General features: G+C 37.4%; 1 non-coding gene across 1 annotated transcript; it reads left to right on the forward strand.

Moving 5' to 3' along the window:
* Positions 1–1913: 1913 nt before the first annotated feature.
* Positions 1914–2017, forward strand: LOC148549392 (small nucleolar RNA R71). Its single transcript, XR_015898692.1, has one exon. It is a non-coding gene; the product is annotated as a small nucleolar RNA R71 (small nucleolar RNA).
* The last annotated feature ends 17184 nt before the right edge of the window (positions 2018–19201 follow it).

A 19201-nucleotide genomic window follows, 5' to 3' on the forward strand; every position in this document is an offset into this window, starting at 1 on the left:
TGGGAATTTTCTTGTTTCTCCATCCTCTTGGCAATCTCCCTATCACTCTTCCCTTTCTCTTGAGGATTTCTTCATTGACCCTTATGTCAGGAGGATCCTTCTGATCTGTTTCCACTGATTCTTGTGGCTCTAACTCTTGCAACTCTTGTTTGCCTTTCAAGGACTGTTTTAGAGTCTCAGCTGCTGGATTACTTTCCTCCAAACACAGATGGCTACTATCATCCTTAGGCTTTTCAGGTTCTGGTTCAGGCTCAGATGCAGGTTTGAAAACTTTGAAAATGAGCTGTTCATCATGTATTCTCAGAATTAGCTCTCCTTGTTCTACATCTATGAGCGCTCTAGTAGTGGCTAGAAATGGTCTGCCCAGAATGATAGGGTGTAAGTGGCTTTCCTCCATGTCCACAATGACAAAGTCTGTGGGGAAGTAATAATCCCCCACTTTCACCAGCACATTTTCAACTACCCCTTCAGCTTGCTTCTGAGTTTTGTCAGCCAGTTGTATGATTACATCAGTGGATCTCACCTCATTCAGTTGTAGCCTCTTCATAAGAGTTAGAGGCATCACATTTATACTAGCTCCTAGATCACAGAATCCTCTGTCAATTTTTGTTTCCCCTATGATGCAAGGGATATGAAAACTTCCTGGGTCCGTTTTCTTAGAGAGTGTGTCCTTCTTGATGAGAGCACTGCATTCTTTGTTCATTGTTACCGTTTGTCCTCCCTTCAAAACTCTTTTCTTGCTTAACAATTCCTTTAAATACTTGATGTGTGTGGGCATTTGATGGAGAATCTCAAGAAAGGGAATATTGACATGAAGAGAGTTAAATGTCTCTAGAAATCTTGAATAGGTTTTCCTTTTTTCACCTCCTCCTAACCTCTCAGGAAATGGTGCTTTTGGTTGGTATATTTCCATCATGCCTTTTTGCAGTTCCTTGGCTTGCTCAGTTTCACTTTCCTGCTTAGCTTCCTCCACACCTTCCTTCAAGATTTCTGGCTCCTGTTCTGAGGGCCTGATTCCTTCTTCTTCTGAGACTTCCTTCAATATGGTGATGGCCTTGCATTCTTCCCATCTTACTCTCTTTTGTTCCCCTTTAGGATTCTTTTCTGTGTCACTAGGGAACACTGCAGTTGATTTGGGGGCCTGTCGAGATAGCTCTCCTACTTGAGATTCCATCCTCTTGAGTTTTTCACCATGGTTTCTTAAGGTAGTTCTCACATCATCCCTAAAGCTCTTCAATTCAATTATGTCTTGACTCATGGTTGCCATCATTCCTTCTATCCGGTTTAATTGATCTTGAAATTGTTGGTTCGGATTAGGTTGGGTATGTTGATTATTTTGGCCATGATATGATGGTTGGGGGTAAGTGTTTTGTGTGGCTTGGTATGATCTTTGGTTGGAGTTTTGGTATGTGGAATTGTTATGTTGGTTGTGGTTGTAAGGTTTGTGGTTTTGTGGTTGGGTTTGTTGGTTTCCCCACCCAAAGTTTGGGTGGTTTCTCCAGCCTGGGTTGTAAGTGTTGGAATGTGGATCATATGATTGCCTTTGTTGGTTTCCCACATAATTAGCCTCATCCCAATCACCTCCTTCAATGCTTACTTCCTCTTGATCTTGTGTGTGTATTGCAGCCACTTGCTTTGTTTCTAATTGCCTGGTAAGCTCTGCTAGTTGCTTGGCAAACACCTTGTTTTGGGCTAGAATTGTATCAACATGGTTCAGCTCCATGACTCCCTTAGTGTTGTGCCTCTCTGATGCATAGTAGTACTCATTCTCAGCCACTGTCTCAATCACTTCAATGGCCTCTTCCACAGTCTTTTTCCTGTTCAATGAACCTCCTGATGAATGGTCTACAGCCTTCCTTGATTCATAAGAGAGCCCATCATAGAAGATGTGCAATTGCACCCAATCATGGAACATGTTTGGTGGGCATTTCCTTGTCAAGTCCTTGAATCTCTCCCATGCCTCGTAGAGAGTTTCACCATCTTGTTGTCTAAAAGTCTGAACCTCAGATCGAAGCCTATTGACCTTTTGTGGAGGGTAGAAACGTGCCAGAAACTTGCTTTCCACCTCATCCCATGTTGTTAGGCTCCCCCTTGGGAATGATTCCAGCCACTTAGCTGCTTTGTCCCTAAGTGAAAATGGGAACAAAAGCAGTTTATAGGCATCTTCCTGGACTCCATTGGACTTCACAGTGTCACAAATTCTCAGGAATTTTGTGAGATGTTGGTTTGGGTCTTCATTAGCACTTCCTCCAAAGGAACAATGATTCTCCACAAGTGATATTAGCTGTGGCTTGAGCTCAAAATTGTTGGCCTGAATGGGTGGTTTCTGGATGCTACTACCACAATTCCCAGAGGTTGGGTTTATGTATGAACTAAGAACCCTTCTCTCAGGAATGGCATTGTTTCCATCAGCTCTCTCATGGTTGTGAACTTCTCTATCCATGTTGAGATCTAAAGCTTCCTCAAAATTGTCCTCAGATTCTCCTTCAGATTCCTCTTCTCCCACTACTCTCTTCCCTCTTGCTTCCCTTCTCAGTCTATGAAGGGTCCTCTCTGGTTCGGTATATGGAGGAGTTGATGTCTCTCCTCTCCTACCTGTCATACAAGAACACAGCTCAAACACAAACAAGTGAAATACTCTTGGTTAATGGAAGAGTATGGTTAGATCAATTGAGGAATTAATTCAAACAGTTAGTGAGTCAGTGAGTTAGTTGCATGAATTTAAAGGCATAAAGAAGGAAAGCATGTAACCGAGTGCAGAAATTAAAATTCAACAAGTATCTTGAACAGAATTAACAAAGCAAGAGAAAATTGCTCAATCTAGTTAGCTTCCAATTTGAGAATTGTCAATCGAAAACCAATCCCCGGCAACGGCGCCATAAACTTGATGCGCATAAACTTGTTATGCTACGATTTAGGAAATTGCACGATCGGCAAAATTCCTTCCGGCAAGTGCACCGGTTATCGTCGTCAAGTAAAAACTCACAATAGAGTGAGGTCGAATCCCACAAGGATTGGTTGAGTGAGCAATTCGGATTAGAAGTGTGTTCTAGTTGAGCGGAATCAAGATTTAGATGAGAATTTGCGGAATGTAAAATTGGCGGGAAACGTAAATGACAAGGAATTGAAATGGCGGAATCTTAAATTGCATGAATTAAAGAGCAGAATGTAAATTTGCTGAAAGTAAAAGGGAATGGGGGTGATTGCAAGAATTGAGTTGCGGAATGTAAAGAGAAATAGGAAATCAGAAATGGGGAATTCATTGGGTTATAGGAGATATTGAGATCTCCGAATCAAAACATGTTTATCTCTTCCTCAACCAATGCGTTCATTGAATTTTGCTTGGCAATCTTATATGATTGGATCCCAATCCCTTGGCTCACCAATTCTCTCTAAAAACAAACAAATTCCCAATCCCTTGGTTTAAATGTTCATTAGAAGAGATGATGCTTGATCACTGATTATACCACACAATTTCATGAACCACAATTTGGTAGGATTACATGTCACAATATCCATCCAAACCCCAATCCAATTCACTGTGAGAAAGCTTCTCTAGCATGAATCCTCCATTCCTTTCCCAAGGCTCCGAAGGATTCCAAGTATGAGTAGTTTCTTTCCCAAGACAACTACTCAATGGAATTAGATCGAGAAGCTTTCTAACAAAATTCAAGAGAAAAGATTGAAGAAGAAGATAAACTATTATTGATTCATTGAATTACAATAGAGCTCCCTAACCCAATGAAAGGGGGTTTAGTGAATCATAGCTCTGAATTCAATTACAAAGAAAAGGAAAACTAGCTAAAAATGAAAGTAAAAGTTCCAAGAGTCCCTCTCACTTAAATTCTATCCTATTTATACACTTTCTATATTGAGCTTCAGTTGTGCTTCTTGGGCTTTGAGGCCTCTCCTTGCTTTCCTTTTGCCTTGGGTTTATGATCCATAATCTTGATGAGGTTGTTGATCCAAATTCTGTAACATTTCATTGAGCCAACTTAGTGATAATCAAATAATGACAAATGACTCAATAAATTGAAATTTCAAACTCATCAATCCTTCAGGCCCAATCCCATAAACCATGATATTCAATTGGGTTTCATACCAAAGTAAGTTTAAGTTAATATTTGTGCTCAAAGACTAACTTCAATCACAATATTTTTGGCCCAGAAACCTTTTCCAAGAGTGGCGTTTAAGTTGCAGTTTAAGCTTAAACTGCAGCTTAAACGCCAGACACTTCCAGTGAGGCCTTTTGTAGAAGCACGTTTAAGCTTCAGTTTAAGGTTAAACTGAAGCTTAAACGTGGAAATGGAAGAAGGTAGCCCTGGAGAGTAATGTAGTCGAACACGTTTAAGCTTCAGTTTAAGGTTAAACTGAAGCTTAAACGTGGATAAAGGAAGGGCAGCCCTGGAGGTCGAACACGTTTAACCTCCAGTTTAAGGTTAAACTGGAGGTTAAACGTGGAAAAGGAAGGAGGCATCCTGGAGGTCGAACACGTTTAACCTCCAGTTTGAGGTCAAACTGGAGGTTAAACGTGGAAGCTTAGAATGGTAGCCCTGGAGGTATCGAACACGTTTAACCTCCAGTTTGAGGTCAAACTGGAGGTTAAACGTGGAAATGGAGAAAGCAACCCTGGAGGAAAATTCTTGGTCGAACACGTTTAAGCTCCAGTTTGAGGTCAAACTGGAGCTTAAACGTGGAAATGGCTCCCTGGTGCTCTTCCCACTCCTGGCGTTTAACCTCCAGTTTGAGGTCAAACTGGAGGTTAAACGTGGAACTCCTCCCTGGATGGCATACTCATTCTGGCGTTTAACCTCCAGTTTGAGGTCAAACTGGAGGTTAAACTTCAATTCCAGCATTTCTTATCCTTCATGATTTTTGGCGTTTAAGCTCCAGTTTAGGCTTAAACTGGAACTTAAACTCCACATGTGATATTCAAGCTTCCTTTATTGATTTTGTTGCTTCCTTGCCTAGCCTCTTCTTCCCTGAAATCATCCAAACAATTGCATCAAAGTCTTGCAAAATTTCATGAGAAATCTTCCATTCATAGCATTCAAGTAATATAACTAAAAACTCATGGAATTTGCATCAAAATCATATTGTTTGGATGGTTCATTGCTTTGTTCTTCATTTAACCATTTTTGGTTACTTTAAGCTCAAGAAAATGCATAAAACAACTAAAACTAACAGAAAAATGCTAGTGAAACTAGCCTATGATGCCTTGGCATCATCAAGGTAGGATTGTATTTGGCCAAGTGGACTAAAATCTGAATCCTTAATTAACTTAAACTTTTCACCTAACTTTAGACAATCCATGTAATCATAATACCACATCTAATTATCCATTAACCATGTTTTCCACATATTCATGCATTCTAATTTCAAGTACAGTACATATGCATTGCTTTCACCATTTACTTTGGGGCATTTTGTCCCCTTTTTGCTTAATTGCTCTTTTTTCTTTTCTTTTTCTCACTTCTTTTATATATATATATATATTTTCTTTTTTTTTCTCAATGCATATGATTAAATTATTGGATGCATGAATCATGTCCTAAACATTTTTTTTTCACATTTTCAGAAAATTCTAACACACTCAATTCTCAAACCAAATGTTTCCAAATTCAAATTTTCCCATACTTAATTCATGAGCACTTCTCACTAGTCTGAGCTAACCAAGGATTCAAATTAAGGACATTATTATTTTTCGCTTAGAGTTAATGATGTGCTAAAATAAAGAACATAGGGGTAAAATAGGCTCAAAATTGGTTTGCAAGGGATAATGAAAGGTAAGGCCATATGGGTATGTAAGCTTAGTGAAACAAAGGCCTCAATCATATAAGTGCATGCATACATCAAACAATGAAAATATAGAATTAAGCAAGACGAAGATCACATTTTTAGAGAGAAAAACACACACCAAAAATAAAATATTGGTTGGTAAAATGCAACCAATTCAAATAAGCTCAAAATCTCACAGGTTTTGTGTATTCGAGCTCTAAACCATATTCCAAAATAATATTTCTTCAAACAAGTGTAACATTAAATTTTATTCAAATTAGTTAAATGTTATAAAAAGTTTCTTGAAAAAGAAATTATTACTTCAACCAAGTGGTATCAAATAAATATGCAATCAAACATGCAAATGCAACAACTAGCTACAAAGAAAATTTAAACATTGGTGTTGAGACAAGAAAGTACTAACCCATGGAGATCGGTATCGACCGACCTCCCCACACTTAAACATTAGCATGTCCTCATGCTAAACTCAAGAGAAGCTATAAAGAAGTGAAGAGGAATGATAGATTAATATGAAATGCAACCTATCTATATGAATGCAACTACATGCAAAATGTTTCTACCTACTTAGTTAAAAGTAAACAAATCTTTCAAGAGGAAATATGAACTAGATTTCACTAATTCAAATCATGAAAATGAAGTACAAATAGACTTGCAAGAAGAAAATAGCTCATGAAAGCAGGGAACAAGGGATTGAGCATCGAACCCTCACTGGTAGTGTATACACTCTAATCACTCAAGTGTTTAAGGTTCGATTCTCTCAATTGTCTACTAACCTTGCTTTCTAAGGCTTGCTCTTCATCTAACAATCAACATAAATTTAATACACAGATACACATATCAAGAGGTCTTTTAAGGGTTGTAATGGGGTTAGGGTCAAGGTAGGATTGTATTTGGCCAAGTGGACTAAAATCTGAATCCTTAATTAACTTAAACTTTCCACCTAACTTTAGACAATCCATGTAATCATAATACCACATCTAATTATCCATTAACCATGTTTTTCACATATTCATGCATTCTAATTTCAAGTACAGTACATATGCATTGCTTTCACCATTTACTTTGGGGCATTTTGTCCCCTTTTTGCTTAATTGCTCTTTTTTCTTTTCTTTTTCTCACTTCTTTTATATATATATATTTTCTTTTTTTTTCTCAATGCATATGATTAAATTATTGGATGTATGAATCATGTCCTAAACATTTTTTTTCATATTTTCAAAAAATTCTAACACACTCAATTCTCAAACCAAATGTTTCCAAATTCAACTTTCCCCATACTTAATTCATGAGCACTTCTCACTAGTCTGAGCTAACCAAGGATTCAAATTAAGGACATTATTATTTTTTGCTTAGAGTTAATGATGTGCTAAAATAAAGAACAGAGGGGTAAAATAGGCTCAAAATTAGTTTGCAAGGGATAATGAAAGGTAAGGCCATATGGGTATGTAAGCTTAGTGAAACAAAGGCCTCAATCATATAAGTGCATGCATACATCAAACAATGGAAATATAGAATTAAGCAAGACGAAGATCACAATTTTAGAGAGAAAAACACACACCAAAAATAAAATATTGGTTAGTAAAATGCAACCAATTCAAATAAGCTCAAAATCTCACAGGTTTTGTGTGTTCGAGCTCTAAACCATGTTCCAAAATAATATTTCTTCAAACAAGTGTAACATTAAATTTTATTCAAATTAGTGAAATGTTATAAAAAGTTTCTTGAAAAAAAAATTATTACTTCAACCAAGTGGTATCAAATAAATATGCAATCAAACATGCAAATGCAACAACTAGCTACAAAAAAAATTTAAACATTGGTGTTGAGACAAGAAAGTACTAACCCATGGAGATCGGTATCGACCTCTCCACACTTAAAGATTGCACCGTCCTCGGTGCATGCTAAGATGTGCAAGTGGATGGGTTGCTTCAACTGACGCTTTTCTCATCAAGGAATGTGCGTAGGAACTTGTTTGTCTCTCCCATGTAAAGGTCTTCCGGTTCTCTTCCTGGTGGCCATCCTGAAAGAAAAAGGGAAGAAAAGTAACCCAAAACAAAGATAAAAAACAATTAAAATATGGGTTGGTTAATGCCAAATAATGAGGGTCTCAATTACATGGTAGCTACAACATGCAAGTGAGAAAATAATAGAAGCACATGGCATACCAGTGGTGCAGAATTTGCAACAAAGGAGAGGGGAATGTGGGTAATGCAAGATAGTATAAGTTCATATCAATGCAAAAGTAATACAGGTATAAAAGATTGGCATTAATTTAAATAATATTACCTAACCAGAATAACACAAGTTACTAAGCACCCAAAATAATTCAAGAGAAGATGCAACAGTGAAATAAGAAAATTCAACACCAAAGAAAAAATAATGAATTTAGAAAAGAAAAGAAAAATATGCACTAAATTAAAATGCAATGAGTGAAATATGCAGAGAAATTAAGTAAAATAGAATGAAGGTGAAAAGGAATGAGAAGTGAAAGAAATAAAGTAAGAAAGAAAGAAGAAAAGATAGAAGAAATTAGGATTAGAAAAGAAAAGAGAAGATAATTGGCGCTGATTTGGATAAGTTGTGCGGCGCAGGTGACGCGGACGCGTGAGTGACGCGGTCGCGTGGTGCGCGATAAGGTCAGGTGATGTGGTCGCGTGGCCTGATTTGTGCGATTGGCGCGAGTGCAGCCTCGCGTTCGCGCAAATCTCTGTTCGAAACTCTTTTTGCCAAATTTTTGGGTGACGCGGTCGCGTGGTTGACGCGATCGCGTGGATAGCCATATTTTGAAAATGACGCGGACGCGTGGGGCACGCGTTAGCGTGGTAGGGCTTGGGATTCCAGCACGAGTCCAGCCCCACTCCATCACAACTTGCTGCCATACACCCTTTTTACGTCGATTTTTAGGGCACGCGTTCGCGTGGGTGATGCGGACGCGTGGGAGGCATTTTTCGCAAATGACGCGGACGCGTCAGCGATGCGGTCGGGTGGATCAATTTGTACCAAAGGCACGCCTCCAGCCATGCTCTCGCGTGACTCTCTGTTCACTTTTCTTTTCTCCTAATGCACTTGTGACGCGGACGCGTCAGCGACGCTACCGCATCGCATGCGTGTTTTTTTTTTAATAATGCAGTATGCAGAATGCAATGCTAATATAAATGTTATGCAAAACTCCAGGTTCAATACAATAAAATAAAATAAAACTCGAAAACAAATAAAACTAAATAAAAATGAAAAAGGAACAATCATACCATGGTGGGTTGTCTCCCACCTAGCACTTTTAGTTAAAGTCCTTAAGTTGGACAAGTGATGAGCTTCCTGTTATGGTGGCTTGTGCTTGAATTCATTCAGAAATCTCCACCAATGTTTGGAATGCCAACAGCCTCCGGGATCCCAAACTAGGCGCAGAAAACCTTCAAGTAAGTTAAAGCAAGTGACAAGGCCCCAAGAGTGTTGATTGCCAGAATGAATTCCGGGGTCCCAAATCTTGCTTTTGCACCCGTCTTCTTGTTGATCATTATGATTCCATCCGGGTAGCAAGCAATCTGAATTCTCACTAAAGCGGCCAAACAACTTCCTAGACCCATTCAGTTGAGCTTTACACCAACCTTTGCATTTAAACTTTGAGCACACAACCATGTTGAACCTTGCTTGACAACTCCAACCACTAACCATCTTCCTCTTACTCTTAATGCCACAAAGAGCTCTAAGTTGACCATCCGTCTCCAGTAGCCCATATTCAAGTGGAATTAGAAAGCTAAGGGATATGAATTTTACCCACTTGAATGTTGTGAAGGATGATGGCAATATAGGGGGAAGTATTTCTAACGAATTTGCAGGCTCCACTCCCTTGTGCTCTTCTCTGACAACTTCCACCTCTTTGCAAGTTTCTTCAATATCAACCTCTTCCTCTTGGTAGCTTTCTTCCAATTCAATCTCCTCTTCATTGCTTTCCAAGGGCATGGGAGGTTGTGCTTCTTCTTCTTGAATCTCCATCTCTTGATCGACCTCTTCCAATTCCTTAACCATGACATGTCTTGAAGGTTGTACACCCTCCTTAACATTAATTGCAGCCGTCTTGGAAGGAGGCTTTATGTCTTGACTTTCCCATGGAGGTTCAGCATCTCTTAAGTCTGCAACCACTTCTTCCTTTTTAATAATTGCTGCTTTGTCCAGTTGTTTAAGTATAAAATCATACTCATCCTCGATGATTTTCTTTCCATGACAACTCCTTTCAACTACTCTTTCATCTTTAAGGGTCTCTCCTACCTTCACCCGTAGGGCCTCCTCTAGCTCTTTATGAAGTATAGATTCGCGAAGATGATTCCTTCTTTCCTGTTCCATATCAATAGCATAATTGGGATCATCTTGCTCTTGGATTGATGGATGTAGATGCTCTTCCATGGAGGGTGGTGATGGGATGAAAAGATCATTATGTGGTTGAAAAGGAAGTGCACTAGAGCTTGAGGGTTAAATATTGGAGGTAGAGGGTTGGTTCATGCGGGATATAAGATTTTGGAGTGTAGAGGTGAGACCAATGATGTTAGAGATGAGTGTATTGTTATCCAATAAAGGTTGGGGTGGATCTATGTATGGCTCATTCGGTTCATAGGGTGGTTGGTATGGTGGATGTGGGTTAGGGTCATATGGAGGTAAATGGTGTAAAGGGGCTTGTGAGTTTTGTGGTTCAAAGGTATGTTGGGGAGGTGGTTCATAAGCACAGGGTGGGGCTTGTTGGTAATTATAAGGGGATCCACCATATCTATCAGCTTGGTATGCATTGTAGAGTGGTCCTTGCCCATGATATCTTGGAGGGTGTTGTTGCCTAAAGGGTTGATCAGATCCTCTTGGCTCCATCCATCTTTGATTGCTTAGACCTTGATGCATATTCCTGTTATAGCTTCCACTCCTTTCAACAGATTTAGAACCAAACTCAAAGCGAGAGGGGTGAGAACTCATGGTAGCTAATAAAAATTAAAAACGAAAATAAAAATAAATTTAAATTAAAAGGTTATTGAAATTAAAATTTTTGAATTTGAAAAATTAAATTTTGAATTTTGAGTTTTTAAATTTTGAAATTTGAATTTTGATTTTTGAATTTTAAAATTTTGAATTTTGAATTTTGGAAATTAAATATTGAAATTTGAAATTTGATTTTTGAAAAAAGATAAGATAAGATTTTGAAAAAGATATGATTTTTGAAAAATATTTGAATTTTGAAATTTAAAACTAAGATAAGATAAGATAAAAATTTTAAAATCAAATTTTTTTTTTAGGAAAATTCGAAAATTAAATAAAAATAAAGAGAAAATATATTTTAGAATTAAATGAGGAAAGAGAAAAATAATAAAATGACACCAAACTTAAAATTTTTAGATCAAAACAAAGAAAACAACTAAGAACAACTTGAAGGTCAAGATGAACACGAAGAACAAATTTTTGAAAAAAAATTTTTATAACTAAATAAAAACCAATAACCTTTTAATTTATGAAAAAAAAGCAAAAATAAAAACAAATAAACAAGCAAAAAGCAAATATTTACAATAACCAATAATAAGGCACACATTTGTAATTCCCCGGCAACGGCGCCATTTTGAAGAACTGAAGATTGATGGTTTAGAAGTTATAGTAAACTCTCGTTGCAAGTATAGTTACTAAACCAAGCAATCAACTTTTCTTACAAACGTTTTGGTTGTCACAAGTAACAAACCCCTTTAAAATTGATAACCGAAGTATTTAAACCTCGGGTCGTCTTCTCAAAGAATTGCAAGGAAGTATGTTCTTATTATTGGTTATGAGTTTTGTAAATTGGGGGTTTTGAAAGTAAGGAACCAGTATGTTAAATGATAAGAAGAATAAAATAAATAAATAACTATAAAATAAACTCTTGGCAAGGTATGAGAACTTTGGAAGTCCTATCCTAGTTATCCTTATCAATTGTGATGAGAATTGGATTTTTTCCCCACCTTGTTAACCTCTAACTATGAAGGTAAGTTAAGTGGATGAATTAATTTTGATTCCTCAGGTCCTAGTCTTTCCTTGGGAAAGGCTAGAGTTATTGGAACTCGAATTAATTCTTGAAGAATTCCAATTTTCAGTCAACAATGAGTTTGATAACTCAAGTGTCTCCAATGACTCAACCAAAGCCAAAAAAAAAATTCTAAATTAAATTAAAAGCATTCATAAATAGAATAAAACAATCATAAACTGAAATACCTCAAAATATATTAAAGAGAACATTCAAATCTTAACATGGGAAGGTTCATAAGCTAAATTAGAACATTAACAAGTAAGAGAATTGGAATAATTAAAAATAGAAGAGAGACATTAATTAAAGGAAAATATTGGACCTGGTATTGAAGCAATAAAATTAAAAGGAATCCTAAATCCTAATCCTAAGAGAGGGGAGAGAACCTCTCTCTCTAAAAACTACATCTAAATCTTAAAATTGTGTATTGTGAGCTTGTTCTCATGAATGGATGCATTCTTCCACTTTGTAGCCTCTAATCTATGTTTCCTCGGCCTAGAACTGGGTCAGAAACAGCCCAGAATTCGCTGGTTGCGAATTCAAACATGCTGATTTTTTGTCACTGCGACGCGTCCGCATGGAGCACGCATTCGCGTCGCCTATCGTCAGGGAAACTATGGCATATTATATATAAAATCGAAGCCCCGGACGTTAGCTTTCCAACGCAAATTGAACCACGTCATTTGAACCTCTGTAGCTAAAGTTATAGTCGTTTGAGTGCAAAGAGGTCAGGCTGACAGCTTTGCAGTTCCTTCAACTTCTTGTATTCCTTCCATTTTTGCATGCTTCCTTTCCATCCTCTAAGCCATTCCTGCCCTATAAACTCTGAAAACACTTAACACACATATTAAGGCATCTAATGGTGATAAGAGAGGATTAATATTAGCAATATAAAGGCCAAAGAAGCATGTTTTCAATCATAGCACAAAATCAGGAAGGAAAACATAAAGCATGCGATTAGTATGAATAAATGGGTAAAGAGTTGATAAAAACCACTCAATTGAGCACAAGATAAACCATAAAATAGTGGTTTATCAGTTGTGCAACAAGTGAAAAAGATGGAGAGTGTTGAACCACCACAACCTTATTATGATGAACCACCCTCCTATCATGAACCTTTCCTCTCAAATAATGAACCCTCATATCCACCCCAATCTCCAATGAATGACACTCTAAGTGTTCTTCTTCAAGGGCAAATAGAGATGCAAAGGACAACACAACAGTTCATAGCCACCTTGACTGAGGTAGTAGGTAATCTAGCCTCTCTGCGCTTCGATACTTAAAGCACTCCCATGGCTACATGTGGAGAGTCAATAGAAGAGCGTAGCATAAAGGAGACACTAGAAACTCTGGTGGACAATGAAGAACGTGGCTTTGTATTAGAACAAGTGGAGGAAACCGTAATAGTTGAAGAGGAAGAAGTGGTTGAAGACTTAGGAGACACTGAACCTCCATGGGCATCTAGAGTTGCAGAGTATTCCTCCAAGAAGATTGAAATTGATGTCAAGGAGGCTAGTGCACAACCTCCATGGCATATTTCCTATGAAGACTTGGATGGGATAGATCAAGAAGCAAGCTCCTTTGGTGATGAGGATCATGAATCAAATCCTCCTAGTGATGAATTTACATCCGCAATTGAACTCATTGAATATGAAGACCCATCTCTGATTGAGTCTGAGAATGATGTGGAAGCGGAAGTCCTTCGGAAAGGTTGGACGGGAGTTGAACATGCTTTGTCAAGAATGTTGGAGACTTCTCTACCTAGGTTGCCGTCTACTACATCATTTGAGTGGGTAAAATTTATCTCTATTCGCCCTTCTATCCCACTTGAATATGGTATTCTTGAAATGGACGGCCAACTTAGGAAACTTTGTGGCATTAAGCATAAGAGAAGGATGTTTAGTAGTTGTAGTTGCAAATCAAGGCTTATCAAGGTTGATACTTCAAGAACTAGATGCAAGGGTGGAACTAGTGAACATTTGGTTGGATCTAAGAGAAGAGTTTGATACTGCATTGAGAATTTGGACTGCTTGCCACCCGGTTGGAACAATGGTGATCCACTTCAAGACGGGTATAGATACAAGATTTGGGATCCCAGCATACAAGAGGATCAATTTTGGGAGCTCAAAGCTTGTGAAGAATTTCATCAAGGCTTGGTAAATTTATTTGGAAATGTTAGAGCTTATTGGAAGTCCAAGCATTGGTGGAAGTTTCAAGATGAGTTCAAGCACAAGCCACCATGACAAGGAGCTCACCATATGTCCAACTTAAGGACTTTAACTAAAAGTGCTAGGTGGGAGACAACCCACCATGGTATGATCGTTAATTTTTATTCTTAATTTTATTTTATTTTCTTTTTATCAGTGTTCATTCATAATTTCTGCATCACCACCTGCATTCTTCATAAAAAAAACTGCGAACGACGCGTGAGCTTATATGACGTGCATGCGTCCCATGCAAGTTCGCAGTATAAATAAATGGGACAGAGAGTTGCAATGGAGACGCGCGACAGGGGTGCGTGGAGCACAAGCCACCCGACGCGTACGCGTGCGCGTCCCCTGAAAATTTTTCAACCCAAGCGTAAGCGTCAGCGACGCGTCGCGTGGGTATGAAAATCGGCGTAAAGAGCGAATTGAACAGAGAGTTGGGTTGCCACTGTGCTGGAATCACGCGTACGCGTGAACAACGCTCACGCGTCAGAATGCATTTTTCGCCACCCACGCGCACGCGTGGGCGACGCTTACGTGTCGCATGGCCATTTAAGTTTTCACGCGTATGCGTGATGCCCGCGTGCGCGTCACGCCCTGTTTTTCATTTTCTTCTCCTTTCTTCTCTCCTTTCTTATTCTTTCTTCTTCCTTTCTTACTTTCTTCTTCTTCTTCTTCATACCTTTGACTTCTCATCCTTATTCTCTTTCATTCTATTTTACTTAATTTATTTGCATACTTTCATTCACTGTATTTTAATCTTGTGCATACTTTTATTTTCTTTTCTCAGTTTATTATTTTTTCATTGGTGTTAGATTTTCTTATTCAACTGTTGCATCTTTTCTTGAATTATTTTGGTGCTTTGTGACTTATTTTAAATTGTTGGGTATTATTAATTATAAGTCAATGCTAATCTTTTATGATACTTGTATTCCATTTGCATTGATACGCGCTTATACTATCTTGCATTACCCACACTCTCTCCCCCATTGTAATTTTTGCACTATTGATATGCCGTTTGGAGATACTGTTTTTTCAGTTGCATGTTGTAGCTACCATGTAATTGAGACCCTCAATATTTGGCATTAACCTACCTATATTTTATTTGTTTTCTTATCTTTATTTCTGGGTTACTTTTCTTCCCTTTTCTCTTCTTTCAGGATGGCCATCAAGAAGGAAAACAGAAAACTTTTACATGGAGCGACAAACAAGTTCCTACGCACATTCTTTGGAAAAAGCATTAGTCATAGCAGCCTGTCAACTTGCAGATCTTAGCATGCACCGAGGACTGTTCTATCTTTAAGTGTGGGGAGGTCAATACCGAATTTCGTGGGTTAGTTATTTCCCATTTCAACACCAATGTTTAACTTTCCTTGTCAAATTAGTTGTTGCATTTGCATGTTTGATTATATGTTTGTTTGATTTTGTGCATGTTCTTCTACCACTACTTGGTTGGAGTGATAAGTTCTTTTTCAAGAACCTTTTTATAGCATTTCACTAATTTAAATTGAAAATTTGTGTTAAACTTGTTTGATGATTTTAATTTGGAACATGGTTTATAGCTAAGAACACACAACCTGTGAGATTTGAGCTTAATTATATGGTTACATTATTTAACTATGATTTTTATTCTTGTGTGTTTTCTTCTCTATGATTGCAATCTTTGCTTTGTTCTATTCTATATGTCTATTGTTTAGTGTATTTACATGCATACATATTATTGAGGCCATCATTTGTTATTAGCTCACTTATCTCAAATAGCCTACCATTTCAATTACCTTTGTTTGCCACTTTGAGCCTTTTAATCCCATTTGTTCTGTATTTTACCACATCACTAGCCTTAAGCGGAAAAACAATTAATTACCCCAATTGAATCTTTGGTTAGCTTAAGATAGAGATTGTGTATCAATTAAGTGTGGGGAATTGTGGGAACTTGGGTTGATGAGAAGGTGTTGAGTTTTATTGACAAGATATTGGGAATTTGGGTGCATACTCATGTGAGACCAAAAAAATCATATGCATTGATATGTTATTTTTGCTTTCATGTTCAAAATATATATATACATATATAATATAAATAAGGGGACAAAATTACTCCAATGCTAAGTTTAATAAAAGATCAATGCATATGTGGTGAAATTAAAGAAAAGTTGGTATATGAGTATGTGAAATATACAAAAGTGGGAATTTTGGGTAGCTAGGCATGAATTTATAATTACATAGAGTGTGTGTGTGTGTGTGTGTGTGTTAGGTGAGAGCTTAAGTTAGTCAAAGATTCATATTATAGCTCACTTGGCCATACATATATCCTCACCCTTACCTTAGCCCCATTACAACCTTGAAAAGACCTCATGATGTTTGCATTGGTATACTAAATATTTGTTGATTGGTTAGATGAAGAACAAAGTTTTAGAAAGCATGACTAGAGAAGAGTAGAGTGATTAACCCTAGACACTTGAGCGACTAGAGTGCATATACACTACCAGTGAGGGTTCAATGCTTGATTCTATGTTCCCTGCTTTCATGAGCTGTCTTCTTACAAGTTTAGTTGTCTTTTATTGTGTGATTTGAATTAGTAAAATCTGATTTATGTTTGTCTTGAAGAACTTGTTTACTCTTAACTAAGTAGATAGAAACATCTTAACATATAGCTGCATTCACATACATAGGTTGTATTACATGAGTCTTACTTCCCCCCCCCCCCATTCATTCTTTTTGTCTCCTTGAGCTTAGCATGAGGACATGCTAATGTTTAAGTGTGGGGAGATTTGATGCACTACTATTTCGTGGTACATTTTGTACTTAATTGAGTGGATTTTATCCACTAAACTCACACTTATTCATATAATTCGTATGTTTTACATTTTCCTTCCTAATTTTGTGCTATGATTGAAAATATGCTTCTTTGGCCTTAAATTTGCTATGTTTAATCCACTCTTATTATCATTCTATGCCGTGATATGTGTGTTAAGTGATTTCAGGGTTTACAGGACAGGAATGGCTTAGAGGATGGAAAGGAAGCATGCAAAAGTGGAAGGAATACAAGAAAATGAAGGAATTGCTGAGTTGTCAAGCCTAACCTCTTCGTACTAAATCGACCATAAATTGAGCTACAGAGATCTAAATGAGGCAGTTTCAGTTGCATTGGAAAGCTAACATCCAGGGCTTCAAAATGATATATAATTTGCCATAGTTGCCATGTTGTTAGGTGACGCGCACGCGTAGATCACGCGTACGTGTAACCTTGCGAAAGTTCAATCGACGCGTATGCGTTGGCCACGCGTACGCGTGATAGAGCCACGTGCTGGACGCATCAGAAAATACTGGGGGCGATTTTTGGGCTCTTTTTGGCCTAGTTTTCGGCCCAGAAAACACAGATTAGAGGCTGCAGAGTGGAGGAATCAGAGACACATCAATTCATTCACACAATTTTAGGTTTTAGATGTAGTTTTCTAGAGAGAGAGGCTCTTTCCTCTCTCTAGGTTTCAGGATTCTTAGGTTTAGTTATTTTCAATTTTAGATTTCTACTTCACTTTAATTTAGTTTCTCTTCTACTCTTATTTGTTCTAGCGCTTTAGTTTATTTATCTTCTCTTGTTGATTTATTTATTCTCCAATTTGGTTTATGAACTCCATGTTAGATTTGATTTCCTATTTAATGTAATTTGAGGTATTTCATATTTATTGTTTCTTCTATTATTTGTTAGTCATTGATGGTTGCAATTGTTGGTTTTAGATTTTACATTACCTATTACTTTTCTGTGTTTTTATGTTATACCTTCCAAGTGTTTGATAAAATACTTGGGAGGGTTTTAAGTTAGATTTTTATGTTCTTGGCTTTGGTTGAGTAATTGGAGACTCTTGAATTATCAAACTCCTTTGTTGATTGATAATTGAAAGTTGCTAGTTGATTTGGATCCCTCTAAAGCTAGTCTTTCCTTAGAAGTTGACTAGGACTTGAGGAATCAAACTGATTCATCCACTTGACTTTTCTTCATAGTTAGAGGTTAACTAAGTGGGAGCAATGGACAATTCTCATCACAATTGATAAGGATAACTAGGATAGGACGTCTAGTTTTCATACCTTGCTAAGAGCTTTCTTAATTATTAGTTTATTTTCTTGTCATTTACATTCCTTGTTCAACCTTTCAAAAACCCAAAAAGATACTTTTCCATAACTAATAATAAATACACATCCCTCCAATTCCTTGAGAGACGACCCGAGGTTTAAATACTTCGGTTTATTTTATTGGGTTTGCTTTAGTGACAACCAAATTTTTGTATGAAAGGATTCTTTGTTGGTTTAGAAACTATACTAGCAACGAGAATTTATTGTGAATTCTATACTAGCAAAAATCCGTTCATCAAAGCTCTAACTTGAGTTCTAGCTAAGTTTCAAGTAAAGGTAAGAGACACTTTTTCCCATGTATTCATAAAATTTTATAAAGTCCTAGTGATTGAATAATGAGTATGTTGTGTGAAAATAATGTAGATTGAGTATTAGAAGTATTAAGTTGATCATTGGTGGTGCTTGAGTTTGGTGGAGGTGAACTTGGAGCTTCAACTTAGTGGAATTCAAAAATTGAGGGTTTGATTTTGGCTTTCTAGAGGTACGATTTAAATTTCATTTGAATACCATGTATTGTGACATGAAGTCCTAGGCTAGATGCCCCTAGGAAAAAGATTGAATTGTATGATTGGATGAAATTAAAATGTTGTAATCGATGAATTGTTGAATTTGATTTTGGTCGGTGATTGGTTGTTTATGATTTATGAGTTGAATTGATGAATTTTGGGCCAGAGGCCATAAACAGTAGGCTTGGTAAGTTGATGGAATGCATTGAATGTTATGCGTGTTTGAAGTTTAGAGTTAAAAACTGAAATTCTGAGATTTTGCAGAAAACCAGAATTTCTAGTATGCGTGCTCACACACCATATGATGCGTACGCACGGAACAGGGGCAAGGAAAGTGCTCGTGCGTACGCACAAAAGGGAGTTTTGCAAGTTGTGCGTACGCACGATAGTGTGAGCACGCACAAGCTGGGAATGCCATTTGGGTGCATGTTTTCATCCTTAAACTCTGTTTTTAACTGTTCGACTTTTTCGGTAAGCTTGTAAACTCTTGTAACCCCTTTTTAAGGTCCGATAGCTAGCTTTTAGGTTTTGAAATG

This window comes from Arachis ipaensis, chromosome B8 (genome assembly GCF_059453495.1).
Source record: "Arachis ipaensis isolate K30076 ecotype BB chromosome B8, ASM5945349v1, whole genome shotgun sequence".
Classification (NCBI taxonomy): domain Eukaryota; kingdom Viridiplantae; phylum Streptophyta; class Magnoliopsida; order Fabales; family Fabaceae; genus Arachis; species Arachis ipaensis.